Raw genomic sequence first — 25,695 nt, 5'->3', positions numbered from 1 at the left:
TCACACACGTAACGCTCCTGAATTGTTCTCACTATAAAACCATTTTTGGTTGGTTGGTTGGTTTATTTAATTTTTATGGCACAAGAGCCCTTGAGGGCTATATTGCGCCAAACGTTTTCTTTATTTAATATTATTTATATGAAGTAATGACATTGTAAAAGTAAATTTGTTTTGAGGAAAAAGGTATAAAACTTCAGTACTTTAAAATAAGTAGTGAAGAACATGTAAATTTTAAAAGCATTTAAATGGATAAAACCATAGGTTGACAATAATCTTGCTTAAAAGGAAAAGGACAAAATCACATTTTGACGACCCAAACACTAAATTAAAAAGGAGAAACCTTTCTCCTGGGGGAAGGAGAACAAATTGCGATGGGGTGGGTCCCCCAGCAACTCCTTCAAAGACGGATTAAAATAATTAAAATATTTAAAACGAACTTGATTAAAATTTGGGCAGATACTTAAAATGTGCAACATTGTCTGATTTACATTACATGTAATGCATGTTGGAACTGGTTAACAACATAAGAGGTACTTATGGGTGAATCTGGTATGACCGATGCGTAGTCGAGCTAATAAAACTTGTTCTCTCCTGGTAAGCTGCATTGATTTGAGACCTGTAGTCGAGGGCTGGATCGAATGCAATTTGTTTTGTGTTTCAAGATTCCAGTTCTGCTGCCAATGTGTGTTAAGACATTCACAAATGGCTTTTTTAATGTCCTCAAAAGGGACACTGTCATCGGTTTGGTTACTTACAGCTCTGGCAGCCAGATCGGCTGCTTTATTGCCGGCAATGTCCACGTGACCAGGGATCCAACAAAAGAGTACGTGAAAATTATTTTGGATAAGAGTTTTGTATCCAAACCATTTTTGCGTACCATTTTTACGGAAAAAAATTACTTTACATAATTCAACTAAAAATATTGTGCGCTGGCACTGAAACCGAGACTCAACGAGTGTTGCAAAAATAAATAATAATAACAATAAAATTAATAAATAAAAAAATAAGAAATAATTGTTTATTTCATACCCAAAGAGCAACATAAACTAAGTATTCGCAATCTGCATACTTTAAGATCAAAATTACAAAGTTCTATTTACCTTAAATTGCACGAATATTTTTTGATAATTTTTGGTTTTTAAGAAGAGAAGTGAATAAATCCTACAGATGATTTAAAACATTCCAGATAGTTTTAAACCACATAAGTGTGAGAAGTTCATAATAATTTATAAGCTTGACATTATTATTTAACACGTAAACATATGAAAATTGATTTCATCTTCATTCTTTATTTTGTGAATATATCCTTACTGTTTAAGTATTTACTAGATGCGTTGCCCGGCGTTGCGCGGTCTATCCTCGTCCTGTGTCAAGTGACGCGTTTTCAAGGCTTAAATGAAAGAAAAAAATTGTGTAAAATTTCCCGTCAATGTGTAGAAAAGAGCAATTTCATGCCTCAAAAATTAAGTTCAGAAGTCTTAGGCTTTTTTTTTAATGCAAAAAATGTTATCGTTGCTAATAATAGGCCTAACTATACGGTTTCACGGATTTTCTGGCAAAAATACCCTAGGAGGGTCGACACCCATAAAATTAACGAGCAAAAATACCCCTATATGAATTCTTGAGCACCAAAGGACCTCTGCGCCAAATTTGGAAAAGATCCGATGTTTACTAAACTTGAATAAGGAACCCCCCCCTCCAGGGGAACAAAAATCTCTATGTGAGTTCCTGAACATCAAATAACCCATGTGCGCAATTTCGCGAAGATGTGACGCAAACTGTGGATTTTTATTTTGAAATGCCCATTAACTGCTGCAAGCGGTCACACATGTAGCGCTCTAACGTCACACACGTAACGCTAATAAAATATTTTTATTGCTATTGTACGAGATGTAGAAAAAAAATATGGAATACTTACTTGATATACTTAGACACATGCACAAAAAATACTGTTAATTTACCTTTTAGAACTTCACAGGACATTACAAAATAATATGATATACAGCTTATTTTCAGATCTTACGAGTCACACACGTAACGCTGCATTTAAAATTTTATAAAAATTTTTAGGATTAACCTATGAAAAAATAACTGCCTTCTAAAAACTCTTACATATGTTATGTTACTTCAGAAGAAACTATTAAGAAACATTTGTAAAATATCATATTGGTTTTTATACAAAGAAATGGTGTTAAAAAGTCACACACGTAACGTTGGAATGGCCCACCAGTTAATCATTAATCAACATAGCAAATGTCAGTAAAAAATATGACCTTGATGTAAAATGATTTACAGGGACAGCAGCAGAAGAATAATTTTAATAAGTAAATAAGTGGTTTCTTTACGTTACAAACACGTATTTTTGTATTACAATCAAGACATTATGTAATTTCAAAAATTGACACATAGTCGGTAAAAGTTAAATGCTTTAATTATTATTATTTTGATTATTATTATTTATAAAACATGTTTTTTGCAGGTACTAAAGCGTAAAAAAATTAATTTATAAAAAATATTTAAACAAACATTTAATAATTAAATAAATAAAAGCAAAAAAATGTAAAAAAAGTTGAAACTGCCTAACTGTTGTCCTAAATTTCGAGAAAATACTCATTGAATGTGAGGAAACTGGAATAAAAAATATTCAAAAGATTCTTCTGGCACAAAATGAAAGAAAAAATTCTTTCATTCATAAAAATATTTCTAAATTACGAAGTCTACAAAAGCGAAATGTTGTTCAACGCTTTGAGAAAGTAATTCATCATTTGCCTAACTTAAAGCAGTATTTATGCATGGACGCAGGCCAATTCTCTTTCATACTTTTTAACAATAGAAGACGACTCTAAGATATCCAACCGAAATATATATATATATATATATATATATATATATATATATATATATATATATATATATATATATATATATTCTAAATTTAAGTTAACTTATTTTGTTCCAATGGTAGGACAGCGCTTGCTAAGTGACTAAGAGCAGAGTTTAACGGTCTGATTTTCTCTTAAAGATTAAATGTGTTTTTGGCCGAATGCTATTTTTTTTAGTCATACATATTTTCATTAATCAGTGTTTTCTCCCAAATGGATCTGTACTGGGGTATTAACTAGTAGAAATTTGCTAACTTGTTTCGTTTTTTAAATCTTTGTCCCTTTTTTCATATATTTCTCCATTCTCTTGTTTTTGTTGAGTATGAATCTAGAAGAGAATCCGAAATGGGAAAAAATAGTCTCACTTTTAAGAAATGTTTATGTACTTTACTAAGATATGCGCTAATAAATTAATGAATATTAAATTATTAAATTTTAAACTATTGTAATTATTAAATAATTATAATTCAATAATCAAAATAAATATTTATTATAATATTTTTTCAATTATTAGAAGAATTATTACATCATTATAATTATTACTTTGTAATAATAATAATAATTTTATTATTATAATTATTATATTATAATAATTATAATTATTTTATTACTATAATTATTACATTATAGTAATAATAATTATTTTATTATTACATTATTATAACAATAATTATTTTATTTTTGTAAATATTATATTATAAAAATAATTATTTTATCACTATAATTATTATATTACAATAATAATATTTTTTTTATTATAATTATTATATTAGAATAATAAATTATCGTAATAAATTACTTTCCTTACTAAATTATAAAGGTCTAATGATGGAGTCTTCCAAATACACAATCGACGTTTGAAATTTTAAGCAAAGGCTGAAATAAATCTAATGCCATAATTTTAATTAAATTGCATTTGTGCGGGGGTGCTGTTTCACAAATTCGTTAATTTTTTTCCAACCATACAAGCAATGAATAACACGAACACTTACTTTATATCAAAAAGTGCCGCAGCACTTGCAAGCAATTCGTCTAACTTCCCTTTGTTTCAAGGCTTATCGAATAAAAATGACCATGTTATGTGCTTTCGTGACAACTTTTCCCTCGAACGATTTTCTGCTGCTTTTTACATACGATGTGCAACACTTTTTTCTCGAAAATTGTGCCACACACGCATAAGCGTATTGAATTTTCGTTCAATACTAAAAGGCATTTCTGTATTTAAGCAAATCAACAGACATTCTATAATTTGCAATCAAAAATTGTATTTTAATTATTTAAAATTTCATACGGGATAGTTTTCTTTGTTGTCTCTGGTAGTTCATGAAATACATTTCTATGCTCACAATAACATATTTTGTAAAATGAAACAATATTGTGCAACTCCAGTAAATCAAACTAAAAAGAGAGAAAAGAAAGATTGGAACAACAATACCTATAGCCATAATAATAGCAATAATAACAGAAACAATAATAAAAAAATAACAATATTAATATTAATAATAGTATCAATAATATAAATAATAGGATTAGTATTAATCAAAATAATAATAGGATTAGAATCAATAATATAAATAATAACAATAAGATTAATATTAACAATAGTAACAATAGTAACGACCACAATAACAGTAACAACAAAACTAATAGTTGCAACAATAATAATAGTGATAAAAGTATTTATAACAAAAACAGCAATAATAATAATTATTATTTTTATAATAACAATAATAACACTAATAATAACGCTTCAGAATCATGAACATTAATAACTATTTTGTTTCGAACTATGCATTTTAAAAATATGAAACAATTTTAATTCAAAAGAATTTAATTCTCCCCTTAACATCAAAAACATTTTTTGAAAGTCAGTTTTATACATTTAATGTCTATTAATTAGCTTTAAAGTATTAAACCGACATTTTACTCAATCAGTCTTAGTGATCTCACTTGATGTCATTAAATTAACATTTTTTTTAACACCCGGATACACATACATACAAACAGATTTCGTCAAATCACGAGCTCTAGGTCAGCCGAACGACTAATAAATACCTTGGCCAATAGGTTTTTTTTTCTGAACAAGAATATTGTGGAAGCAAAGTTGCGCTGAATTTTCCTCTAAACTATGAGAAATAATTTTTTTGGCGCCTGAGTGCTTTCTCTGTGCCTAAGATTTTCAATTGCTGTTCTTTTTTTTTCTCGCAAAACAACAATGTTTCTCTTCTGCACATATAAAATTTAGCAACACATTCAAACCATTTCCCCATGTCATTCATAAATACATTTACTGAATAAATGTCAAATTTACAGAAGCACAAGTAAAGAGCACGCTTTGAAACTAAAACGATTTCACGAGTGGAAACGTTACAAATAATCTAGTAACGTGTGAACAAAATTTTAAACAACAGTGATAGAAATATAGTGCCATATTTGATTTCCAGTTCAATGCAATGTGTCAAAGACGTTTGAAAATGCCTTGTTTTGCAGCAAAAAAAGTATTTCAGACAAATGTATTTTGCCATAAATCATAAATATTATATATTCAACATTTCAAGAGAAATGTTGTGTGAACCGAAAACTATCTTAAGTAAAAAAGGAAAGGGATAGCAAAAAATGAAAAAGAAAAACACGGCAAACTTACTGTTTGAATAATTTTGGTATAAGTATATGCATATTTGCTGATTGTGCAATGCGACCAAAGAGTGGAACAAATTGAAACATTTCCTCTCAAGTAAGTTGGTGCTTTAAAAGTCCCGTATAATGCGTATCTGGAAAAGTTCTTAAAAAAAAAACTTTAAGAGGAAATAAACGTACAAACTTTCAAAGTATCATAAAGCAGTTTTATGATTTCAAATAGGTACAATACAGTAAATTACATTCGACGTACTTTTCAGTTGTTCAAGCATATGAAAAATCTTTTCATTTTCTTTAATTATCGGAAACATTTTCTATTCCTTCCCATTTCACAAAATTTACATAAAAAGCCTGCTTAGGTGAAATTTTGTTTTATCAGTTTAATTAGAATTGAAAAATAAATAAATTAGTCGTTCGAGGTGGTTATTTTATTACACTAACAACGTGATGTTTAGATTAGAACGGTGGGGAACTTCCACTTTAAGTAATGCTAAAGGAAAAGTCCATTCACGCAACCAATATTTAGTACCGAATACCGAAGGCGATACCTAAGTCCGGTAATAACCTTTCGAAAGTTTTATTTTGCGGGTGAGGAGTTTGCATCAGCTCTAAAATTCGCTACTCATGAAAAAATCGCGTTATAGCCATCTCGCGTAAAACGAAGCAAGTTGCAGTGATACTCGATTATGCGGTCAGACAATCTCAAGCAGATAACTTTAAATATCCAGCCTAAAAACTTTCGAAATTGCCGTTTACATTGTATTTACCAGCCATCCCAGTCTTATTTAGCTTCTTCACTTGTATATTAGTTATTTTTATTTAGTTCTTTTTATTGTTTGTTATCTTATTATTGTTATTGGTTTTTGTAATTATCAAAATTGTTCCAGCGAGTGTCGCTCGTGATCTGTTCTGTTCCCCCCAGTCACCACATCCGGATAAACCCTCACCGGGGTTGGTACGGTGGTGATTGGTGGGGTTTAAATAAATAAATAAAATGCGGTCAGACTAAGTCTGGCGAACTAGCACATTCCCGTCTCACTATCTTAATTTCAGGTGTTTTTATTAACAATTATTGCAACTATTTTATTCTATTAATAAATTTTAATGAAATACGCACATCTCAGACAGATACAAATATCGATTTTCTTTTAACAATGATTAACAATCATTTTCTTTTAACCGTGTTACATAGAAAACATCGAACAATATTTCCATCACTTACACCAGATCTTTACAAAACTCAAAGGTAAAAAGAGCAAAAGCCTCACCATTCTCTGTTCGCTATACTTATATTTCTTTTAAAAATATTTAACAATAACTTAATATGAAAATATAATAACAATTGACAGCACTTTTACAAAAAAGGATTAAGTCCAACAGATGGTTCCAACAAAACGTTTCTAATTTTTCGGAAAAGAAACAACGCGTTATAGTTAATATTTGTGTAGAACGTTAAAGAGTTTTGCGTAAATGACGTTTATAAAAACTGGTTCTTCCACAACTTTCGTTTACTTTCCATATGCTTCTGCATTCCCATTAAACATACTTCATGAAGTCCTTCTATACCACACGATAAAAGAAAATCTTTTACAACTTTCCTTCCCTGCAAGACATCCTAAAGTGCTCTTACATTTTAGATTGAAAGAGAACAACCACATTTTTACATCCTCATAAAATAAATTTCGACCTCAAAGAAAAAAAAATCCATAAGCTGCTTTAATCCAATCTATTTTGGCTTAAAATATTGCATAATCAACGCGAAACTCACCATTAATCGAGTAAACAAATATAAAACACTATTATGATTGTCGGAAGTTGAGCACAAAGTGTTTTTTTCCCTCCATTTTTCGCTATGGCACTTGAGCTTGTTTTACCTCGGTCAACAAAGTTAAGGAAAATTCTTTTACGTTAATAGATATTCAAACATAAGCCACAAAATGGCAACGCATTTTTCGAAGCCATAGTTGATGGAATGAGAAGCGTTAATCTAGGAAAAAAAAATGAGCTTTAGGAGAGTAGAATTAAATATGATTTCAAGAAAATCAAAATAGTGTTAGAATTGAAATTTTAATTTATTGAACTGCCTGACGCTTTTAATGTCAAAAATGAGTACCGTAGGTTTTTCTTCTCAGAGTGACGTACAAATCGTATAAATATGTTACCAGTAGTGGAAGGGTTCGAAAAAATAATTGAAATTGTTAAATTCTGAGTTACCAAAAAAAAATGGCAAAGAAAGCTTTAATGTAATAAAATGTTACGCTCTGTAAATTAGAGGCTCACATAATGGAAAAGGAAAAAAACCTCATATAATTAATGACGCTAAAAATGTTCAAAAAAAAAAAAAAAAAAAAAACCTTGGTGGAGCAAATTGATTTATATATGGTGGTTGAATAAAACGTTATACTAAAGAGTTTCCTACAATTAATGGTTTGATTTACGACATTTTTATCATTAAAAATATTCTATCTGTTCATGATACTGCGCTTATGTTGGTGGTAAAGTGCCAATAAAGAAAAAAAGTATAGAAGGACGACAGAAAAAATATACGAACGATAATGCTTTAGAATTCAAAGTAGAAATTGAAAAATAGCCAACGCAATGACAATGAAATCGGCAAATTATTTATATTTTATTTATAAACTATTTTTGTCATCATTTAATCAGTAAAATTTTTTTTTCTGTAACTGAAACTTCTTGCTAATCCAAAAGACATTGCTTTTGTTACTTTCTTTAAGGAAGTAATACTTTAATATTAACATACTGATTTTAAATTTCTTAACATGTAAATTCTGTGAAAGCACGCGTCAGTAAAAATTAAATGCTATCAAAATTTGCATTTATTAACTTGTTTTCATACATACACGGAATATATTCTATGTGTCACCCACGATGAAGACGTATAGAGCCACGATATTTTAATTAATTTATATATATATTTTATTTTATATTTCATTCAGTTTTTTTAACGTTTTCTCATTCCTTTTTCAGTAACTGGCGCTCCTTTTTAAGGCACAACTCATAAGTATATTTATGTTTTAAGGAAGCAATTATGTATCTCCACGTTACTGGCAATTTCAACTTAAGCTTTCAGCGGAATCATGTAGACAAATGTTCATCAGAATAAGAGAAGCACTCGGATCACATACAGAGGACAAAGATAAACTAAATTTTAAGCGAAACTTAAAACAGTTACCATGCATCGTAGTCATTTGTATTGACCAACTTACTTCCGTTTACCTGCCCACGGCAGTATACGCATTAGGTTTTGCCATCCAGGAGGTCTGCGTAACGTGCCCCCTGCACGGTTGGGATCTGAGGTAGGACATTCTAAGCAATATTTTAAATATGTATTACGTTAAACTTGTTGATCAGTTTTATTTATTTATTTATTTTGTCGTTTTGTTAAAAGTCGTTTGGTTAAAAGGCCTCCTCGTGATGCACCCTTCGTCATGCCAAATCTGTTGCCGCTCTGCTGTTCGTTCCTGACTTCTTTCTGATATTGATTTCAATTAATAATATAAGTACAAACTGCTCTTTTACAAGGTCGATTAAGAATTCTCAACCGATTGAGAATACTTCAATGGATGATTTTCAGTTAAACTTTTGCAATGGAGACCATTGAAGTTTGCTGTCCTGATACTAAATGGGTACGTGCCTTCATGGATGACCCTATGCTGGTAATATCACATGATGGTAGAGCTGGTAATTTCGTGATCGCCTTCGTTTTGTCTTACAGATAGGACCTATTGCTACTCCCTTTGACAGTAAAGTTAAAACTATTGCTGTGGCTTTATGACAAGTGTCCACTCGCAGCTACCATTTTTGTAAGATACTGTCAAATTTTAGTGCACTTCGGTCACTAACTGTTTGGCCTCTCTAAATGGCTAAAAAGTTCCTAAAAATTTCAAGTTAAGGCCTTTACTTAAGGAACTGACACATAACTTCATTTTAGTGTATTCCTGCTCACTGCGGAATTGTGAGCAATGAAAGAGCAGATATACTGGTTAAAAAAGGAGCTTTGATAGAACAGCACATGAATCGTCTACTTAATTTCCATACTACCAAAATATTTGTTAACCTGACCCTCAAGAAAATTCTCAATCAACCAATGATGCAGAGTGCACTTAACAAGACAGAGAGGAACCTGTGTGCAAGCAGAACGATTCCTATTTATCCAAGGACAGCAGTGGCTCTCTTGAGAGGCCTCACTAAACATGACTGTAGCGAGACCATCTTCATAGAATTAAAGTGGTGGAACCTCCAGAATGTTCATTATGTGACTCTAAACAACCAAAGACCTTTGAACACTTGAAAAAATGTATATTTCAATGTGAGAAAATTGTTGAAAAGTACTGAACAGCTCGAGTTGAGGCGCTAAATCTCGGCACTTAAAAAAAAAGAAAATATATATATATGTAACAATATAATTAAACAATTATATATATATATATATATATATATATATATATATATATATTATTGTTTAATTATTGTCAGGTACAGAGTAAAGCAGAGTCCTGCGGCAGCAGCGTTGGTCCGGTCAAAAAAAAAAAAAAAAATCCTTAAAATGTAATAATATATTACACGAATAATAACTTCAGTTTCTTTCAATTTTTTGAAGGGGAGTTTAAACTACTTTCTTTCGAAGCTACTAAATACGTCACATGGGTGAATATTTCTCTAAGGAAAGAATGTTCCGGACTTACTACGCTGAAACAAAATGACGAGTCACCAGTTTCAAAATTTCTGGAGGGCTATCGAACCAAATATTGGTAAGCTAAGGTGCTTTACCATCTGGCTTATGAAAATTCGTTGCAAGAAAGAAGTGCAAGAGCTGGACTTCGGTGTGCTTCTATGCAAATTAGTGTCGATGCAAATATGTGTGTTGGTTAATCACAGTCAGTGTATTTTTTATACTCTGAGTAAAAGTTAATTTAGTTAGTTTATACGCATTTAAAAAAATCTTTCAAGTTGTTTTATTATTTTAGAGCGCGCATTTCATATTTTCAGCCACAACAAGTACACACAGACTCATGCATAAATGCACGCATAAGTATATACCTACGCATAACACACCAATAATAATCACGAAAAATACATTTAAAACTAAAAATTACGTTAATGAAAAGTTGATAATTTTATACGGGCAGTAAAAAAGCTTTTGAAGTTTCCACTTTTCGTTAGATTTCTGCCAAGCTTTAAAGTTAGATGCATTAGTGTTTTAGCAGCAAGCACTTTAAGATTTTGTATGTCGTCTACTTCATTTTTTTCTCTGCATGACTTTTAAATTTTGAATAAAATATTTAAAATTTTTATTAATTCATTTAATTTTGTGTTCCCTTTAACGTTACCACGATCTTTTATGTAAAATTTCATAATGGGTACTTCTTTTAAAAGTATAATTAAATGTTCATGAACATTTTTATTAACATAAAATTTATTTATTTTACTTTCATTTTCTAATACGAAACGATATTTATGAAACAAATATACTGTTTGAAATATTTTTAATGGACAGTTTGCATCTAAACGGCTGAGTATATAGTCGAAAAAAAAGCGTACACATACTCATAAAGAGTTTACATTTTAGGTACCGCATTAAAAAAAGTAAGTATCATTAATAATAATTTACAAGAAGGAATTCAACGTAAATTAAAGACTTAAAGCTTAAATTTATTTAGGTAAAAAAAAATCGGTGTTTTTCAGAACTAGAATTATTATCGCTACTAAAAAATATGATTAGTTTACAATGAATTAAATCAAGCTGAACCAGACTGTACCAAACAGTTTGCTTTTCATAGTAAATCGAAAGGTTTTTCAAAATAAAATATTGAAAGATTGGATGACGTGTCCTTTCCGAGATGTTTAAAAGAAATATGGTTTGTTCAAAGAAAACGACTTTCAAAACTATTGATGGGGCAGATAGACCGAAAGCCACTGGTCATAAAAAGGAATCGTTGCTTTTAGAATGTGATTAACTATACAGTTATTTCAGATAAATCAAGTAAAAACAGCATTTTGACATTTTGACAAAATGTATTAAATATTTAAAGGACAAAAAAAAAAAAAAAAAAAAAAAAAAAAAAAAAAACCGGATTGGCAAAAGAAAAAAAAAAGGCGTATTATAATAAGTGAAGGCTTATACTGCCCTGTGCAAGTAAAGGGCAGTAACTGCAAGTTTTCATTTTTTCATGTTTTTGCATTGTTGTTATGTATTGTACGTTATCTTTATGGTACAAGCTAGCTTATTTGGCTTTCGCTGAAAAAAAAGGCGCAAAAAAAAGTCTAGTTCCAACATTTTCCTACTGTTAGTATTGAATCCACCGCACATTTTTTCAAATATCTCGAAAACTAATTTCTGCAGATACTGCCGTTTACCTGAACACGGCAGTATACCACACAGAATCAGTTCAATTTCTTGCCAACAGTCACACCTTTTTCGCACTACCTAACATTAAAAAAAAATAAGAAAAAGCTTTTACATTATAAGGGTAAAACATCAAAATACAGCATTTGTTTGAAATTTCAATGAAATTGCGGCACATCTAGAAAATATCCTACAAGCTTTAAGGGCTTTCGTGCACTTTGTTTTATTAATGGAACCTTTTCCATACTACTCATTATCGAAAGGAAAAAAAAAGTTTTTTCGACCCACCCTAAGGTCTATAGTTTTTATTCATGTCTTTGCAAAGACTGCATGGGGTAAGCTGGTGCCACAGCGCCGTTCTGTTAATATTCTTCTGGAAAAAAATCTTTTACATGAAATTAGTAACGACTTAGAAATCTATTAATTTTCGTTAATGTCACGAAATTGAAGAAAATACGAATTAATCTCTTGTACCAACGCAAAAGTGAAAAAAAAATAGTGTCACATTTAAATACTTTCATTCTGTTTTATTATATAACGTATTCTTACTAATTTAAGTAATTTAAACAATTATTGGTTAACTTTAATACAGCCAGTCGACTTCTCTTAATTAACTTCCCTTTATGAACAAACCAATAAATGAACGTTTTATAATAATAACATAAATCAGCACAAACTTCCAAAGTCTCTTTCATTTCCTCTAAGAATAATCACTAAAGAAAAATGTAGGGAACATTTCCGACAAGAAAATATTTCGATGCATAAATGCATGGCTTTGAAAAAAAAAAATATTTTCAATCGTTTTCTTTCTATGGAATACTTATTTGAAATCGTTGTAGCCAGTTTAGACAGTACATTTAAAGCTAAAGTGAATTTTCTTTTTGAAACTATATAGTGAAGCTTTTTACTTGCTGACCTTAAAGTAAGCATTTTATCTTTCGTTATTAAAGATGCATTAATGTATACAATAAAAAAAAAATAAAAAAAAAAAGATGACCTACCTTTTTATGATGTGCTTTTTGCTAAAGCGATTATTGTATTTTGTGTGTTTTTTTTAAGTGCAGCAATACCTAACATTGGTTTAAAGGCATTTTTTCTGCCTTCATTTCTTCATGAATTGTTCATTTCAACTAGTCAGTATTTTTTTTTTTTTTTTGTACTTAACTAACGTGCATTGTGGGGAAGTGCAATATGTTAAACTGTAATGGAATACACGGATAACTCCACTCCTCCGATGAATAAAAATACACAGTGCACATTCATCAACAAAATAATTGACCACTGTCAAACTTATGTCATTTGAACTTTAGAAACACAAAAGACGGTTTATCAGACATAGTTTTTCTATAAATACGAGGGTCAGTCAAAAAGTTAGTTGCACTACTCAAGAAAACAAAAAACAAAAAGGATAGAAATTTTACAATAACTTTATTGTTATCTTAAAGTTCTATTCAAAATCTACTTTTCAACGTAACCACTTCAGTTATTTAAGCCTTTGTCGAGGCGTGGCACAAGTTTTTCGATGCTGTCTGCAAAGAAATCACGCCCAAAGTTCGATAACCAATGTTAGGTTGCAGCTTCCACTATCATCCAAATGGTATCGTTGTATCGTAGTTTTGAAAGTTCTTGTTTCATGGGACCAAAAACATGGAAGTCAGAATGTGAAAGGTTTAGGAGGCTAGGGAGGGGGATCACACACTTCCCACCTAAACTTGGTCTTCCCTCGCTCTCAGCATGGTCAATCTCTGTACTCTGTCTTCTGTACGTCAATTCTCAATCATTTTGCACCATTTCACGATAGCTTGACGCGACATTGCCTTTTCTCCACACACTTCATGCTAATGTCCATAAATTTCAGTGCAGTTGCGCCTTTTTGCCCACAAAATCGAATCACTGCACACATTTGCAATTTGGACGCAACTTACAGCTGTCAAAAATGTTTGGGACTGATAATCAGAAAAAACTAAACTTGCCTTGGGAAAGCCGCTAAGTCACACGATAAAGATACATGGCTGAAGTGTTGCCACACAGCGTCATCAAAATTGTCTTAGACGAACATTTTTACGAAGTAGTGCAACTTACTTACTGACTGACCTACGTATATCATTCATAGACGTTCGTATAATTTTTATTGCCACGTAAAAATTTTACTTTAATTTATTAAGCTGATTGCTGATCAGTAAAAAGTCACTTTCTCTTTTAATTTTATTTAGTTTATGAGTAGGGGATAAGTGTACAAAAAGGCCACTCTAAGGATTCATACATTTTGTGCTGGCTTAATAAAGCAAATAAAGGTAACAGAGTTAGTAGTTATGTATTTCTACGATCCTACTACATATTATGGTAATTCAGTAACCTTTAGATAGAACTATCTGATAGTTCTTTTGTTTCAAAACAAAAAACCGCATAGAGTTGGGGCATTAAACAAAAATGTTACCCTTACGTCCAATCATGTGGCAGCTTATCGTATTTCATTAAAAGTAATAGTTTTAGAAGGTTATGAAAGAAAACATTTTTGTTTAAGAAATTCGTCACTTGTTTGTTATTTCTCAAGTAACAAAATTGCGTTCCTAACCCTTTTCAATTATTATTTTTAAAATGAAATACAGGGTGGTTATAAAATAACGTGAGGTGTTCAGAACCCTCTAGCGAGTCAAGTAGTGGACAAAACATTGCCAAATTTCATGAGCATTCACAGTAGACCATGGGATTTCGATTTCTAAAAAAAAAGTATCAAAAATCGCCACCAGGGGAAATTGTGGCGTTGAAAAGGTGTATTACTGTGAATATTGAATGATTAAATGCTAACTGATAAAAAATATGCTTCAATTTTATTCAAAAAAAATGATTTTTACCAACAATGGAGGTTCAATATGACCAACATCGAGATTTTCAAGGTACTCTATACAATGCACAATATTTTCCACAACTCAGGAGGGGGGGGGGGATTAATTTCGCCTAACTGTAACTTTTTCTAGTTTTGAAAGTTGAGGTATCGGAAACATGTCGCAGATACACAACACCGTTACAAAATCCCCATGGTTAAAAATCACAAGGTGAAAAATTGGGTGACACGGTCTCCATACCATAGAAAATGCATGACTAATAGAACTGCTATCAAAGAAATGTTGCCGCCATACACTCAGTACCTAAAGCCCAACATAGGGTGGTGCACCATCTTACATGAATATTACTTAGAAAGAAATCCTTGCTGCCGCGCTGAAATTTCTTCCTGACGACTGTTGGTAAAATTCTTTTCTTGTTACAAATTGAAATTTCTTTTTGGTTTTATTGAACCTCACTTGTAAGCAACAATTATTTGTAGCAGAAAAATGTGTGCTTTCAATTGACATTTTTCGGCATTTAATTCTTCAGTATTCGCAAGCAATACACTTTTGCAGCGCTAAAGTTCCTCCTGGTGGTGACTTTTGATACAATTTTTTTATTGTAGAAATCAAAATCCCATGGTGAGCTACGTACGCCCATGAAATTTGGCAGTGTTTCGTCCCATACTTCACTTGCTAGAGGGCTCTGAACACCTCACGTTATTTTATAACCACCATGTTTATGAGCTACCACGTGCGTAAATAAATGCTTTTTTTCCCTTTGAACGGCTTAACATGTTAAATTTTTTTGTAAATATATATGTCGTTTTTATTGATTATTCTTCATTATATCAAATTTTCCAACTATGATCGGAAATGTGGCAAACTAACGCAACAAATCATTTAGGGTGATTTCACATAATGCGTTTGAGATACTGTTGCGCTAAAACAGAGCTGTGTTAGACATACTTGTTTAGGGTTACCGGACCAAAAATTCAATACCAGTATTCGGTGTTTTTTAAAACGTGGTACCGGAATACCGGTATTAATACCGGTATTTGAAATTTCTCAAAAATTGCTGGAAAACATTGTTTCGTTGCCAAATTTCATAATTTTGTATATAAATTTTATTATTATGAAAACGTATTGTAAACAAGTATAAAATGAAGGAAAAAATATCATAACAAAAAAACAATCCTAGTAAAAAGCATAATGCATTTATTTAATTGTCTCTAATTCTGGATCTCATTTTAGTACTCAACTTTCCTAGTGTTGAAACTACTCCTTCTGAATTCACTCAAGTCAGTGGTACTGTTAACAATGCTAAAATACACCTCCTCTAATTTAATTGCCTAGAAGCATCTTATCTTAAAAAAATCTGTCTGTTTATTTGTTTTAGCTTTCTTTTCAAAATTCTTTGCAAATATAATTATGTAAATATCTGAAAATATCTTTGAATTCGTGGAACATATTTATGTTTTTCCATGAAAATTTTCAAGGCAATATATAATTTCTAAATATTATCTTGCCAAGTATGAAGCCAAAAAGCGATACAGCACAATCAAATACTGGTGCAAACAATGTCATTTGTAATGCCAACAAAAAACAGTTTTTGTGAAAATTTAGTACAGTTGAGACAAATATTTAAGAAAAAAAAATCATAAAGCATTCCTGCAATTGATGATTTGAATAGATTGTTCATCGAACAAAGATTGGGGGAGGGGGCATTCAAAATTACACTCGAATTTAACTTCACAAAATACGTTCGTTTAATGATAAAGCTAAATTTTTACATTAATTGATTGATTTCGGTTCTGTACCATGGGAAATTTAATGTATATTTTCAAATTATAAGTAGATACTTAATAAGTTAAGTTGAAAATTCTTGAATGAAAACTATTTATTATTTTCAGTTATTTATTCTTTTCAGTGTTATCCTCATTAAATATCGGTATTACGAAATTGCAAAATTGCTCGAAATACCGGTATTCGGTATACCGGTATTAAAATCCCTACTTGTAACCAAGGTCCACAGAAGCCTTGCTTTTAAAACGTATTGCTCTCCCAGAAGACAAAGAGACTCTGCACTTGATAGTCGTAAAATTAATTTAAATTTTTATTTTAAAACTCAACTTCCAATTTAAGCTTTTTACTTTGAAATCAACCAAAAAGGTAATTTCTTTAGTTAAATTTCGCTGGTAGTATATTTATCCCATAGTGCTGTCAATGTTTATAAGATACTCTTAACGGATTATTTATATTCAAACGTACTTGAAGAGACTGAGTTTAAAAGACGTTTTAAATAGAAAAAAAAGATCCTCCGAGCTTGGCTTTTATACATAAACCCTGAGCATTAACATGTTTTACTATTTTTTAAATTAGATTTTACCGTACTAAATTTCAAACAATTTCCCCCCGACATCCATTTGCAATTGAAAGCTCTACGCATCACTACAACTGAATTGTTATTTGCATTCTAAGCAATTAATCATGGGATAGTCCGCTGACTCTTTACGAACCATTAGATATCATTAGAGAAGATCAAATACAAATCCAACTTTTGAAACCGCAACCTGATATTAGGCGTGTCCAGTTACTTAGTGCTTTTGAAGTAGAGATTCACGCATTTTGCAGTTGGATTAATGTTTACCTACTCAGTTATGTCTCAATTTCATGAAATTAACTGATCTATTCTATCATCATTGGGTTATTTTTGTGATTGGTACGTAACGTGTTATCTGATTCAGTTTCATTGCTTGAAATCATTACACCGTTCTATGTATTATACGTGACGGAAAATAGTTTACAACTTGCTCTGTTGGTACAGCAAACGTGTTTTAGAACTTTTTTACTTTAGTTTTAGATGCGACATGTGCCTTTTTTTAAGACGTAGGGGAAAAGAGGGCACATGTGAACATAGTATGTTTTTACTAGGATAATGTCAAGCAAAAAATCTTAAAAAACCTCAAGTAGTGGCAGTACCAGTCCTACTTCTTAACCAAAGTTTCAGAGCAAGGAGCCAGTTTATGTTCCTGTGGTGACAGCTTCTTTGATTTAAAAGATGCTGATGTACTTTTATCACTGCCAACTCTAACTGTAACTATTTTCGTGTAAAAACATATTTTAAACCAACTAATAAGCTAAATTTAATTATTGAAAACCATTATTTGAGCATTCGCGTAAATTTATGTCAATGTTTAAATTTTGAAATTAATTTAAAAATTTATTTTTGAAAATTAATTTTAAGGTAAATGATGGAGCACTTGTGAACACAACATGCAGAGGCACATGTGAACAGTTCCCATATCCTCTCCGCAATATAAATATTAGTGTAGGCTTATTATAAGTGTTGAAAGAGATGTAAAGATTTATAATTATCATTTTGCTGCAATCAGTTTGTTAGTTTATTGTTAATTATCATTACATAATTATTGTTTTTTTATTTTAGTATTTTTTTATTTTTTTTTATTCTTTAACTACCATATAAGGCCAAAAATTTACTGGTATATAATATTTACAAGTAAAATAAAAGGCAAAATATTTTCCTTTAACTAAAAACTGTAGTTAAGAATAATTTTAAAATTCATCATCATATTCTGTATGAAGCTTAAACGCACTATATAGCAAGAATAAACTTTACAGTATAACATTATTTAGTCTTAGAAGATTTTTACTTGTTGATCAGTGATTAGAACATGCTATGAAACTTTAAGTTTTGACAGTGAGCAGAGTTGTATACTTCGGATAAAATATTTTCTTTATGATAATTACTGTGCAATTCAAACAGTTATGGGTTAAAACCCTTGAATGTAATTGGTACATACGTATATGTTTCTTCATAAAGAGTTTTACTTTGAAATATGATGCTCGTCCTGCATTTTTCAATCGCGTTCACATGTGCGCTAAGCTTGTTCACATGCACCCCCCCCCCATAAAGGCATTTGTGAAGAATTCAAGATATTTTTTAAAAAATTCCATAAAGTAAAGAATTATTTTTATAAAAAAAATCTGAAAAGAAATCCATGGCACAAGGAAAAGATTATTGAATCATGTGAACCGTTTTTCTGTGAGAAATTGATAATATTTTCTGAGAAATTAAGAAATGAAAAAAAATGTTTACATGTGCCCCCTGTTCCCCTATTTGTAAAAAATACGTTACCAGTGCTAAAAATTGGATATTATTTCTTTAAAAAATATATTTAAAAAAATCAAAGTAGAGGAATGTAAGACAAAGTGAAATAGATAAGATAAAGTGATTTCCTCAATAAAAAAATGGATATTTTTTCTGAAAATTACGGTACATAAAGAAATAACAATATATTTGATTGCAAACTTTCTTTGAAACATTAGTTTTCATTTTTGGCAGTCAATCTGTACCTCCAAAAAAAAAAAAGAAAAAGGTGGAAAATTTCCTTTTTTTTTCATGGGGCAAGGTGAAAAATAAATTATTTTTCGGGATGAAATCTTTTCTATTCAGTTATTAAAAATATTTTTGATAAAAAGAATGGGTAAAAAAAGAATGAATCAATATTGGAAAATAAATTGAAACAGTTAGCGAATAAATAAATCAATTAATTAATGTATGAGAAAAATAAATGAACGCATAAAATAGTGAATAAATAAGAAAATATGGGAATGAATGAGCTTAGAAGGGAATTAATAAATGAAGGAATGTAACTAAAATAATAATAAAGGAATGAGTAAGTGATTTCATAAAGGAATGTATTCATAAATGAAATGAATAATTTCACTTCGCCACATCCACTTTGCCACTCATGTACTTGACTAATTGCACAAAGCATTTAAAACATATTATTGCACGGAATATTAGTAGGTGATGATTAATAACAATTTACTAATTAAAATTTTTTTGTTACTTGCAACAAAATATTACAATATGAGTATATATTTTACAAAATTGGCATTTTATCATATTCATTGATTTTCTGAGGTAACTGGAATAGAGTACATGTGTTACTACATAGCAAGAATATTACCAGATAGGTGGCGATAAAAGCAAAGTAAACAGTTCACTACTTCACTTTGCCCCATATTCCCCTAATAGAAAATATTTTTGCCAGTTGCAAAAATGAACTTTTGTTCTTCTAGTGAAAAGTTGTTAAGATTTGAAATATTTCTGACACACCAATTTTAGAGCTTCTACGAAAAAAAAATAATAATTAATTAAAATAAAATAAAATATATTTGGCAAGTTAAAATACAGATATATTACCGAACATATAATTAAGTATTATCAACGTAGAATCAAAAATGTAATGAAACCATTATATAAAAATAATTAAAGGACGTGAAGACATAATTAGTTCTTAATAATACAACCCATTTCTTTTATTTTTCATGAAGTGCAACTGTAAATTGCATAAAAATTAAATTAGTTTTTCTTGCGAAGTTTAAATTCGAAAATGCTATTCTTTTTAAAAATTATTTATAGCATTAATTTTAACAACTCTAAGCATAGTTTCTTTTTTATACTTTACAATATAATACATTTCTAGTTTTAAGACCCTGAAAATTGATCTTAAAATATATTTCTCCAGCGCTGTAAAATTACTTTTCACGACGATAACGAGTTTATCTCAATTAGATTATTTTTTAAAACATAACTATTTCCAAATGTATTTTTTTTAATCAAAAAATCCATGTATTAAAATTTTTCAACAAAGTAAATATGTGTGAGAGCAAAGAAAATATATTTTCTCACGTATCTCGAAACAAAAAAAATCTCTGAATTATTTTTACTAATCTCAAGCAGGATAAGAACAAATATATAACGAAGTCGTAGAACGTAATTAAAAATAACGATTAATATAATATTTCCAAATGCAAATATAATTTCAAAAGAAACTGCAAATGTCATTTCAAAAAGATTATAAAAAAGGATTGGGGAAAGTAAAGGTTTTGTTCAAAAACGGTTACTTTCTGATTAAAATTTATACCATTCAAAAGTAAATTATTATATTCATTTTCTTACAGATTAAATTTCCAATAAAATGTATCAGTGGAATTTTTACAATTTCGATAAGAGTAACCCTAATAAAATATTGACAACATAATTTACGACAAGTACGATGCTAATGGTATATTTAATTATATGTCACTTGGTGCACCTTGGAAGAGCTTAATTTTTTGCCCTAAGCCAGTAGGGCCAACTAATGGTCTGAGGGTCATATGCGGTCCGCGAAGCTGTTCCACATTTCCCGCTGTTATGTTCAATGTTAAGAATCGTAAACTAAATTACTGGAAACTTCATTTGATGTTCAAAATGCTGCAAATTTGGAGCCAAAAGATCAGAAACTTGTTTATAAAAGACAAAATGGAAAATTAGTATTGATAAAATAAGCACGTAGTAATGCTAGCCAGTAGCGTAACTAGGGGTTGGCAGGAGTGGCTCTCGCCAGGGCCGCATTAGCCAGAGGGGCGGTATTTCAACAGATAAAAAACCTCGCAAGAAAAAGAACTAGAGATACATAACATCAACCGAGAAGAAACATTGAGCATGTTTGAAAACAATTCTAAGAAATTCTAAAAAGGAAAATAAGAAAAAAAAATTACAATGCTGCCTCTTTTGTCGAATCAACTAATCAAAATGTTCAAAAGAAAAAAAAAAAAAAAAGGAGGTCACAACGACCTCCGGTGACTTCTCATGTGGGAGGGGGGGGATTTCTTTAGTTCCCCAGGGGCGCTGGACCCCATAGTTACGCTACTGATGCTAAGAGTTCTTTGTTTGTAATTTTCCATATTTTCCCTTGTTACCTAAGGAAAAAAAAAACTACATTCAAATTTTACATGTATTCTGGCCCGTAAGTGTCATTTTAATATTAGAAGCAGTTCTGGGATTAAAAAAAAAGTACGGACACCATTGCTCCAGGTCTAAATCAAGGGTACTTAATTTATTATACGTGAAGGAGCCTTAAGGGCTTACCGTTTCTCTTGAAGGAACCTATTGGTCAAACAGCAGTAAAGACCGGAAATCAAATCTTTATCCTACGGAAATTCCCATATTGAAAAAATAATAAATGGCGAGGTAGCTAATGGTTTCTTAGTTGGTTTTTTAAAATTTCTTCTCTGAATAATAAATAGAAAAAACAATTAAATTTACTCTTAGCTCTTGCAGATAAAGTTACGGTGCATTTAGGTTTTAAAAATTTTTGCAGTACTGCCGTGCTAAGCACAAAAGACGTTATCTGACCTTTTCATGAAAACTGAGTTCCAGTCGCTAAGTGGTTCTCTGTCACGTATTTCACCTAATTATAATGTTTTATGGTCAATTAAGAATGGAAAATACACTACTGGTCATTAAAATTGCTACACCAAGAAGGAGTCGTCAGAATGAAACAAAATTTTGCACACGTGATTGCAACATTGACTTTAGAAATCGATTACAAAATGAAAGCAAAATGATCAATTATTACTGGAAAAATCCCACATGAATGGAGGTTTAAGTAACCTTTTGCGCCACCTCTAGCGTAAATGTAAGAGTCGATACAGTCTAGCATTGAGGCACAGCAGTTTTGTACGATGTCCTACGGCCTCTCGTGCCACAGTCGCTGCAAACGCGCCACTAAATCGTGAAACTTACAGGCTGTCCAATTTACCATCTCAAGTGATCCCAGATATGCTTGATTTGTGACAAATCAGTGCATCGCGCAGACCAGAGAAAGTGATAACGTGAAAGTTTAAGTCCCTTGACACCCTTGCTGTGTGTGACCGAGCATTGTCATGTTAAAAAATGGCTCCTGGGAACCCCGTCGTGAGTGCCAACACATGCGTATGAGGTTGCTCGAATGAGTGGAACGTTTACAGCAACTGTGGTATGATTTCGTAGGAGACTGCTATGCCTCAATGCTCGATTGTATGGCTTCGTACATAGTACATTCACGCTAGAGGTGGCTAAACAGGGTACTTAAATCTCCATTCATTTGAGATTTTTCCAACAGTTAATGATCAATTTGCTTTCATTTTGTATTCACTTTCTGATGTCAATTTTGCTATTGCGTGTGCAAAATTTAGCTTCAATCTGGCAATTTCCTCTTGGTGTAGCAATTTTAATGACCAATAGTGTATTTTTTAAAAAAATCTATAAAGGTTGCCATCTGTATCAAATACACGCGAGACGCCAAACTTTATACTTTCATTTCTCAATATGAACGCAGCTGCAGATACCAACTTTTGCGCTCATCACGGCAGAGTAGCTCTTGAACATAGAACTCATTGACTAGTTGCTGCAAAATTTAATTGATTCTATTTTACTGTCATATCACTTAAGTTTATCTTCAAAATGATTTACTTCAACTCCATTTTTATAATACTTATAGTGGAAGATAGAGAAAACTTTCATTAATTCGGAAGATTTTGTGTAGAATTTCCTAAAGTAACAAATGCGATGGTCTTTGAGTTAAAAGAAGTTTCAAAACTACACTGTAAGTTCGTATTGTCTCCCAAAAGATTGTTTTGATTACAAGACCATACAAATGCTGATAATTAAATCACCATTTTTCAAATGCACTCATCTTTTTACAATTGATATTTCAATTCACGACGCGATATCCATATCTTTATCAAACTTCGTACACAATTACAATTAATACTAGAAGCTAAAGTATCCCACAATATGCTATAAATCATGTGAAATCCAACGTCAAAACAGAAACCTGAGTATCAATACTGTGCAGAATAATTACCACCCTCATCCAGAGAGAAAATAAGACTGGATTCATCTGCAAGCGAATATGATGCTTTCAGGAAGTCAGTCTACACATAGTCTGAGGGAGGTGCGGGGTGGGGGGCTGCTGAAGAACGGTTATCATGTGGATGAAACCACTATTAGCACTTCAACCAATTAATCAATGGATGGCTCCCACTTTGCGAACCATTAAGCGTCATTAAGAAAGATCAATCCTGGTCCCACTTTTGCAAACTGTAGCCCACAATTTAGGCGTGTCCGGTTATTTAATGCTTGTTAAGTAGGGAAACATGTTGGAATAATAGAGTGATACCGAATCGTGGTCAGAAATCAGGAAGTCCATAAGTTACTGCATTTCGAGTGTGGCATTGCTGGCTAAAACTTACTTAACAGTTCTAAGTAGTTTGGATCTTGGAAGCCATAAAACTAAAGTGTGATGTACCTTAAAACGGCATTGAATATGTTCTTTTTTGAACGTGCTTTCGCGGTTCAAAATACAGTAAACAGTAAAAACACACTTTTTATTTCTTTCGCACATTATAAGTTTTTTATAGGCATACATTTTGAAAAAAATTTCAAACTTGAAGTCATAAAATTGTCATTATCTTGTCATAATTGTCCTTCATGACAAATTTAATTGAAATTGGAAGTGGTGAGTTCAAGAAGATGATTTATCTCACATGGAAAGGCTCATAAGCAACTAGCTCCACGAAAGGTCAAATTTGCGAGCAATCGTTTACGCCTATAAACAATATTTTTTAGAAAAATTCCAAAACACGTCAACTTTAGTTGGTTTAGTTTTTTAATGTTTCTATCATTAATTGATTTTTTGTAATGAGAATAATAAAGAAAAGAATGTACTGTTCCCTCTAAATCCCAATTATCCAATATTAAGGGGTTAAGTTTTCCCGTTAAATGTGTTTGCTTCCGATTAAAAAAAAAAAAACTCTTAATTTTTTTAAAGTGTGCAAAGTTTTATTCAAATCGGCGATCCGCACTTGGGTAGGGTTACTTGTAAGTGTTATTTTCTTTTTAAAACTTTATATAGCTCATTAATGTTTCATGTCATGAATCAAGGTAAAGTTCGAGCCAAAGTACTATTTTTATAGTTTCCTTTTTTATGCTTTTGCTGTTATTCTGGCCATACTGACTTATAGAGCTAACTAAAAGTACTACCTTCAAACACATAATTGCACTTAATACTAAGTTGATATTTTTTAAAACGTTATTCACCTTTTTTTAGACCACCGATGCAAAAAAGTGCGTTTGGCAATCTCACGGTAACAGACGTATGAAGGGTTGCACAAGGGTTGCACAAGACACCCTTAAAAATCTAGATGTGTTAGATTCTTGTTTCATTTCATGGACTTTATGAGGGGCATAGACGTTAAGCAATAAATAAATTTGTGCCGAGGAATAACATGAAACACGTTGTTTAGCACAAATGTACAGATTGCAGAATACACATGTTTCAGGGTTTCCAGGAATCCCTTTTCAGTTCAAATTTTTGAGCAAAGCATATTTTAATAATGTTAAGTTTATTCTTCTTATATAGCACCTTTAAGCTTGATACAGAATATGATGATGAATTTAAAAAAAAATTCTAAACATCAGGTTTTAGTTGAAAGAAAATATTTTGTCTTTATTTTCCTTGCAAATATCATGTACCACTAAATGTTTGGCCAACTATTTAGTAATTAGGGAATTAAAAAAAAAAGAAATAATTAGTAATTATGTAATAATAATTTACAAACTGGTTGCAGAAAAATAATAATTATAAATATTTACATCTCCCTTTTAACACTTATAATAATCCTACACCAATATGGAGAGGATAAGGAAACTGAGCCCTTACTGTGTTCCAAGTGCCCCGTCATCTACCTTATAACTAATTTTCAAAAAAAAAAAAAAAATATTACAAAATTTAAACATTGGCATAAATTTACATTAATCTTCATATATTGGTTTGTAATAATTAAGTTTAGCTTAGTAGTTAGTTTAAACATGTTTTTACACGAAGAAGACAGTGAGAAAAGTACATCAAGATCTGCTAAAACAATGAAGCTGCCACCACGGGAATATAAACTTGCTCCTTGTTTTAAAAGTTTGGTTAAGTAGTAGGGCTGGTACTACCATTTCTTGAGAATGTCTTAAGAAATTTTCTTGACGTTACCCTAATAAAACATATCATGCTCACATGTGCCACTTTCTCACATGTGCTTCCTCTTCCCCTACATGTTATTGACACGTGTTTTGTAATTACAGGAGAAATAAGAGTTA

Source organism: Uloborus diversus, chromosome 7, assembly GCF_026930045.1.
Source record: "Uloborus diversus isolate 005 chromosome 7, Udiv.v.3.1, whole genome shotgun sequence".
Classification (NCBI taxonomy): domain Eukaryota; kingdom Metazoa; phylum Arthropoda; class Arachnida; order Araneae; family Uloboridae; genus Uloborus; species Uloborus diversus.
Note: the sequence above shows the minus strand (reverse complement) of the source record.